Below are 9220 nucleotides of genomic sequence, written 5' to 3' on the forward strand. Positions count from 1 at the left end.
ATACACGAAACTACTGAGAAGATAGTACAAATCAAGGAGAGATTGAAAACAGCCCGTAGTCGCCAAAAGAGCTACGCCGATGTCCGAAGGAAACCATTAGAGTTTCAGATTGGAGACATGGTTATGCTAAAGGTGTCACCTTGGAAAGGTGTAATACGTTTCGGCAAAAGGGGTAAACTAAACCCAAGGTATGTAGGCCCGTTCAAGATCATCGAACGCATTGGACCGGTATCTTATCAACTCGAGTTACCACAACAACTCGCTGGAGTACATAATATGTTTCACATTTCAAACCTTAAGAAGTGCCTTGCAAAGGAAGACCTCACCATTCCTCATGAAGAAATCCAAGTCGACGAGAAACTACAATTCATAGAAGAACCGGTTGAAATCATGGACCGTGAAGTTAAACAACTCAAGCAGAGCAACATACCAATCGTTAAGGTTCATTAGAATGCTCGAAGGGGTCCCGAGTTTACTTGGGAATGAGGGGATCAGATGAAACAAAAGTACCCACATTTGTTTCCCGAGAACGCAAAATAGGTACAACTTTAAAATTTCGGGACGAAATTTATTTAACGGGTAGGTACTGTAATGACCCGATTTTTCCGATCGTTCTATACTTATAAGATTAATATTTACATAAATTAAACCTTACCAGCATGATAAGCAATCTAAATTGTTGAGACTTATGTTTTTGAAAAGAGTTTTACACAACGTTTGACCGTCCAATTTGACCGATGATATCACGAACTATATAACATACGATAATTATACGTTTGTGTATATATATGTATTTATATATATTTAACATGATCTAAGGATGGTTTAACATCTCATTGTGTACTAATAACAATGAGTTATAAGTATACTTTGAAACTACTAATTTAAATTTTCAAAACGATAACTATACGTAACGTTCATTGACATATATACTTATAACTTATAATACTTATACAAGTATCGTATAAATATGTATTTAATCACTTTTAAAGGGTTTTTATACATAAAATAATATAAGTATATTTACAAAAGATAGCTATATTTGAATCCTCGTTCCGTTTTCTCAAGATTTTTATACGTATATCTAGGGTATATGCACCCGTATCATACCCAGCTTCTATACGTATTTACTATTGGTATATACACATCAAATCAACATCCAAATCAGCCATATTACTGCCCTAGATATGAGGTAATTAGAGATTGGAAGCTAGCATAGATTTCTCTACAAAATAACAAAGAAAATTTTTGTTCTTGTCCCCCCTTGATCACGTTTTTAAGGACCTCCCCCAATCTCATTTTTAGTTCATCATCTTACTTCCAAATTACTCTCTAACTCACCTACTTAAAAGCCATAAGAAACCAACATCAATTCAGCAAGTAACCATGAAGATCTAGCTTCAAAAACAAGCCTTAATCATCATAAGAAATTCCTTTCAAGAACACTTCAATAATCCTTCCAAGTATACAAGTTTACTTCCAACCTTTTGATCTAACTCCACTACTCTTTAATTCCAAGATTATTTCTTATCTTTTGCAGTAACTTTGTCCAAGTAACTTGAGGTAGTAACCTTGTTCATAATCTTATTCAATTCATATTCATATAGCTATCTTATTTTGTGATATAAAATTTTAACAACAAGAACATAGTTTGAATGATTTCAAACTTGTTCGCAAACTAAATAGATCCTTCTAACTCAACTTTTAAAACACTTCAAGACCTGTAATATATCATAAGGATATGCTAACTTAACAAGATACAACTTGATTTTACAAAGAACACCTTAAAACTGAATCTACATCGTTGGAGTGCAACCGGGGGCTGTTTTGGGTTGGATAATTAAAAATCATCTTGAACTTTGAATTAGAAGTTCATGTTCTGGAAAAATGATATTTATTATGAATATGTTAACACATAAAAATTTCATGGTTTAATTCAAAGTATAAGTATTTTTATAAAATTATCATTAGATGTTGTTTTTATGAGGGAAAATGATCACTTTCATAAGATTCACCAAAGTTTGACCTATAACCTATGATTTCGAATGTAAACTAAGGTATTTACAGTTCATATTCATAAATAATGACTCAATCTAAGGAAGTGGCAAGTTGAACCAACAAAAACGGAGTTATATTGAAGAAACTACGGCTAAAACAAAATTGGGTATCCGAAGCTAGTTTAGCTACAAAATTAATTGGAGTAAAACTAAACTAATCATATCTTTGCTAATTAATATGATATTTTATATATATTTACTTATGATTTGATTTTATATATTTCAGGACCACCCGTAAACAACACGAGAAGATTAATCATAAGACCTCATGATTGTACGCAACACGTCATTTGACAACACGGTACTTTATGTACGCAACACGTCATTTGACAACATGGTACCATGGGTCGAGATTAATTCTGATCAATACGAATATGATGGGGTCTTTATTTATTTTATTGAGCAACTAATTGTGGACCATTAACAACAGACTGCTAACTACGGACTAAGAAAATATTAAAAGTATTAAAAGTATATATATATATATATATATATATATATATATATATATATATATATATATATATATATATATATATATATATATATATATATATATATATATATATATATATATATGTAACGATTACTTGAAAAGAAAATATGTTGATATATTATATATATGGTTAGGTTAGTGATATCTATCGGAGACCAAGTCGTGTTAAATACCTTTAAGGCAAAAGTGAGTATATAGTCCCACTTTTAAACTCTAAATATTTCGGGATGAGAATACATGCATTTTATGATTTACGTTATGGACACAAGTGATTAAAAATATATATTCTACGTTGAGTTGTACCACTGGCATACTTCCCTGTAACTTGGTAACTACTATTTACATGAGGTATTGTAAACGTGAATCCTGTTAATAGATCTGTCGGGCCTGACAACCCCAACCGGACTGGACGACCAGTATTCAACGGTTGCACAGTACTTCGTTTTGGTGACTACACTTGGTACAGTGTAGTAAGATTTCATAATAAAGGGAATATGCGACGTTGATTAAATGTTAAGTATGGTTATCAAGTGCTCAACAACTTAGAATATTTTTATTAAAACGTTTACATATGAAATCTTGTGGTCTATATTTATAACTCTGCCGGCATTAAACCTATATCTCACCACCTTTATGTTGACGTTTTAAGCATGTTTATTCTCAGGTGATAACTAAAAGCTTCCGCTGCATCATGTTGAATTTAAGCAAGATCTGGAGTATGCATATTTGTGTCAAAAATAAAACTGCATATCGGAGGATTTGTAATGTAAAATATGTTGGAAATCGTATTGTTATCATCACATGTAATGTTTGTAAGGCTAAGATTATCGCTAAACGATAATCATTATTATGTTGTTTAAACCTTGTATTTTAATAAAAGTTATGGTTTGTATTGTAAAAACGAATGCAGTTTTCTTTGAAAAATGTCGCATATAGAGGTCAATACCTCGCGATGAAATCATATGTTATTATATTTGTCCTTATGGTTTAGGACGGGTTATGGCACCTACAATATTGAATCTCAATATTGATACGTAAGCACTCATATTTTATCTTTTATATATTAATTGTGTATCCATGTCTAGTGTTCGAGTATATATATTTATACATGCGTGTATGCTAAATTTCTTCGTTAAACAGTTATGATGAATCACGAAGTAAATACATATATTACTGATAAAAGGTATATGATATGCATGTTTTCGGAAAGCTGGCGAAAAATCAATAACTTTTCATTTAGATATCGAATAGTTTCGATGAACGGATTAAAAGATATGATCAACTGAATTATGATTGACGTTAATTGAAATTGCTTTTGAATCTGCAATTAAGATTTAAACAAATGGTTTACGAGATTGATAAAATGGATTTTTTAAATATTACTAGCCGAGTAAATGAATTCTTAAATAAGGCATGTCTCGTTTGTTGAACAATCGTCAAAATTGACTGTTTTATCATGTTTTTTAAAGCTTCATAAAAACTATAGTTTAATTTTACAAGAATTGAGAAACTATATGAAATGTTAAAATGGTTCTATTGCCATGATCATTCAACTATTGTATTGAATCAGATTGACTTTTTGAAACAACTTTGGATAACTTTTGTATGTCGATCTCGAGCATTAGGATTGTGATACACTATGACCTGACCTAGCTTGATAGACATTTATTGAGCAACATATGTTCTCTAGGTTGAGATCTACGGTTATTTGGTAATCCGAGTTTCAGTCACATTTTGGTGTACGACTTTATATGCTGCTAAGGTGAGTTTCATTGATCCCTTTTTAATTGCTTTTGCAATATATATTTTTGGGCTGAGAATACATGCACTTCATTTTAAAACCCAATGGATACAAGTACAAACTAAATTCTATGCTGAGTTTAAACCGAAAATCCCTTAGCTTTGGTAACTAGTAACTGCCACTACATAGGATATGGACTGGTGGGCGCGAATAACAGTATATGGATCCATAGGGCTTGACATCCCCGTCCGAGCTAGAGCGCTAGCCTTTTAACGGACGTGTGTTATTTGAGTTTAGGACAAGTTGGTTTGCGTGTATTAAAACGAATGGGGTATTTATCATTATAACGTTGAAGTTTAGTTACCAGGGTGCTCTGTTATGTAGAATCTATTGATAAACGTTTCTGGATGAAACAACTGAAATCTTGTGATCCACTTTTATATACAGATTATGCGAAACACTAAAACTATGAACTCACCAACCTTTGTGTTGACACTTGTTAGCATGTTTATTCTCAGGTTCCTAGAAGTCTTCCGCTATTTGCTTATATGTTAGACAAGCTATGTGCATGGAGTCTTACATGGCATATTTATCAAGGAAACATTGCATTCACCAAATCATCACCATGTATCTTATTTTAAATGCATTGTCAATGAAAGTACTATTGTAAACTATTATTTACGGTGATTGTCTATATGTAGAAATCATCAGATGTTGAAAACCTTTGATTTAAATATTCATTTATGGTGTGCCTTTTCAAAAGAATGCAATGTTTACAAAACGTATCATATAGAGGTCAAATACCTCGCAATGAAATCGATGAATGACGTGTTCGTCCATATGGATTTGGAGCGATCTTCACAATCATGCATCAACAAATAACGAAGAATTGATTCATAATTCATTGAAGAAATACTCCGTAAAAGTTATGTAATTTCTAACGTTTTTAGGGATTATTCAATTCTAGTTTCAACCGTAAAGCAAATGAGTTTAATTTAATATTAACTCATTAAATCTATATTACATCTGAAGAAAATACACACATATATATTTTCATAAAGACGGTAATAAAATTCTTTTGTACAAAATATTAATTGTGATTTTTTTTAACGGGTAGGTAATACCCGAGAGATATATAAATTCACAATTTATATATTACATTCTTCGAATATGAATCAGCAACCAACAACTATACTTACTATACATTCTTCCATAGAAAATCAAAACAACCATACTCATTCAAATTCAATTACATATTCTGATTTTGAAATCGCAAAATTCAATTCGAGCTATAACCGGTATCATCACTCTTAGGTTCCTACATATTTCAAAGCTATACTTTGACTTCAAAACTGTGTTAGAACATCATAGGTATATTAACAATTACAATCTGTGTTCAAACCCTCCGAAATTCCTAAAGATACTCTAAATAATGAGCAATCGAGATGATGATCCAACCACATGTTACCCACGGTTATGTACCTGAAAAACCCTCGAACCAAAGTCATAGTTTAACACGTATCTGTGTCAGACCCTTTGGCATTTACTAGCTAAAACAACTTTTCAATCTCTTTTCAAAATAGATAATTTTTTCACAGCTCCAGCAAATCACCTTCAATTGTTTATTCGAATAAGCCTTACTATAACGATTACCCTTCGTCATTGTTACCGGGGAACCTTTCATATCTTGCCACATTAGCAGAAAACTTATCTGCAACTTCATTGATCTTTAAGCCTCTCCGAATAATCATGATACTTATTCATTGAAACTTTATCAGGTACTCATCTACATCTTGTAACAATTATTGCCATATCAAGTACCGGGAAATCAGCAAATCAGTATTTTGAATCTCGCAGCATTTCTACATCAACAGTTATATGTATACATATAACATTTATCTCTTAGAATTATGATCTTCCAAACTGAAATTCTGAAAAGCACTCTAGTCTACGAATCAGTTCTTTAAGTTTTAAGAAAGCTAAAAAAACTGTTGATGACTTTAACAGTCAAAAGTTTGATGATAAAGAGTAGTGTATTGGCAAAGCTCAGAAAAAGAGAAGGTTTGGAACTGAAAAAAAAGGATTGAGCAAAGTATGAATGAAGTTGTGGATATGTCACAAAGACTAAATCTTCCTGCAAAGGATCCAAATGATTCAGTGCCTGCCGAAGTCATTAACGAATACCTTACTCCTGACTCTAAACCCTTGCGGACAATATTCTTCATCATCCTCTGATATTATAAATTCTAAGATATCATCATATCTTTCATTATAAATATCCTCCATATTTCTGAAGATATTTTCAGAACTATTCTTATCTGAAATCTTTTATCTCTTCGCGATATCAGTGCTACATCAGAAGGAAAACTGTTTTAGTTTCTAAATTCTGAAACCTTTGAGTTTGAAATATGAATGTTTTTGAAGTAGTGTTGGGAACTGATGCATGAGTTAGTATAATATAATGTGTGATGACCCAGAAATTTCTGACCAAATTTAAACTTTATCTTTGTATGATTAACATTTTCGACACGATAAGCAAAGTCTGTAAAACTGAATCTCAAAATTTTTGAACTACTTTTATATATTTAAATACCCTTCGGTTGTTTTCGACGATTCGCGAACAATTATATGTAAATAGATACATATATACTATAACTTGAAAAGGTAACAATGTATTAATTGTTTGATACCGTACATTAAACTTATTGGTTTAAATATCTATTTGAATATATATGATAAGTTGAAATATTTATTATTAAAATTTATTTATAAATAACTTCCAATGTGTATTTAAAAAACTGATTTATGTATATTAAAAAGATATATACATATATATAATTTAGTAAACGATAGTAACATTCGTTTATTGATTCGATTGATATTTAGATAAGTTAACTAAAGCGTTTAAGATGAACCAGTAAAACACTAATTTGCTACAGTATTTTCAAATTGCTACAGTACCCAAAATGCTACAGTGTTTTCGAAAATCACTATTTGCTACAGTGAAATTGACTTTGCTACAGTAAAAATTGCTACAGTAAAACACTATTTTAAAATGAAAATGTATGTATTATATATATATATATATATATATATATATATATATATATTAACAAATAGCGAGACGATGATTTATAGAAGTAAATGACCAAAACACTCAAATGTATAAGTTATACCTCGAGTGGTATAGTTTATGGATGATTTAAGACTATATTTTGACAAAGGTACAATTCATGAAACGTAAAGTTCAAGTTTTCTCAGTATACGTTAGGACGTTCGAAAAACCAGAACCGGGACATAAGTCGAGTGACGACGTACGACTTATCGGAACAAAAATTACAAGTCAACTATGCATGTGAATTTAATATAATATATAATTAATTATATAAATTAAATATATATATATATATATATATATATATATATATATATATATATATATATATATATATATATATATATATATATATATATATATATATATATATTAAATAAATATGTCGACAAGCTAGATTACAAAAACAATGTGAGCTGGAAACCCACCCCATGCGATCGCATGGAAAATGGGCTAGGAAGCCATGCGATCGCATGGCAGTCCTGGACAGGCCACACCTATAAAAGCTCGAGATATCTGCCTCTGTTTTGATTTAAATTACTCCGTAAGTAATTATTTATTTATTATTATTATTATTATTATTATTGTTATTATTATTATTATTATTATTAAGATTAATATTAATATTATTATTAATCTTAATATTATTAGTAGTAATATTATTAATTAGTATTATACATAAAATACTACGACGAGGTCATGAGCGTGTCACTTTCAAAATGGTTTTATGAGCGGGATAAAACTAAGAAAATTATGGGTTATAGCTATGGAGGTTATGGGTAATATTCATGGGTATTATTTGAAAGTCAAACCTAGTGTTATCATCTCCGTTACGTCTACGTACTTTTCTACAATATTGAATCTCAATATTGATATGTAAGTACTTATATTTTATCTTTTATATAATAATTGTGTATCCATGTCTAGTGCTCGAGTACATATATTTATACATGCTTGTATGCTAAATTTCCTCGTTAAACAGTTTATGATGTACCACGAATTAAATACATATATTACTGGTAAAAGGTATATGATATACATGTTTTTGGAAAGCTGGCGAAAAATCAATAACTTTTCATTTAAGATATCGAATAACTTCGATGAATGGATTAAAAGATATGAGCAACTGAATTATGATTGAAGTTAATTGAAATTGCTTTTGAATCTATAATTAAGATTTAAACAACTTGTTTACGAGATTGATAAATTGGATTTTTGAATATTACCAACCGAGTAAATGAATCCTTATACAAGGTACGTCTCGTTTTGTTGAACTATTGTCAGAATTGACTTTTTGAAATGAGTTTGGATAACTTTTGTATGTCGATCTCGAGCATTAGGATTGTTATACACTATGTCCTGACCTAGCTTGATAGACATTTATTGACCAACATATGTTCTCTAGGTTGAGATCTACGGTTATTTAGTAATTCGAGTTTCGATCACATTTTGGTGAACGACTTTATATGCTGCTAAGGTGAGTTTCATTTGCTCCCTTTTTAATTGCTTTTGCAATCTATATTTTTAGGCTGAGAATACATGCACTTTATTTTAAACGCAATGGACACAAGTACATACTAAATTCTACACCGATTTGAACCGAAAATCCCTTAGCTTTGGTAACTAGTAACTGCCGGTTATAAGAACTGGTGGGCGCGAGTAGTTGTATATGGATAGGGCTTAATATCCCCGTCCGAGCTAGATCGCTAGCCTTTTAATGGACGTATGCTATTTGAGAAGTGTACACGTTGGTTTGCGTGTATTATTAAGATGATTATACAAAGGGTACAGATTATATATATACGTTAAGT

Source organism: Rutidosis leptorrhynchoides, chromosome 8 (assembly GCF_046630445.1).
Source record: "Rutidosis leptorrhynchoides isolate AG116_Rl617_1_P2 chromosome 8, CSIRO_AGI_Rlap_v1, whole genome shotgun sequence".
NCBI classification, from domain to species: domain Eukaryota; kingdom Viridiplantae; phylum Streptophyta; class Magnoliopsida; order Asterales; family Asteraceae; genus Rutidosis; species Rutidosis leptorrhynchoides.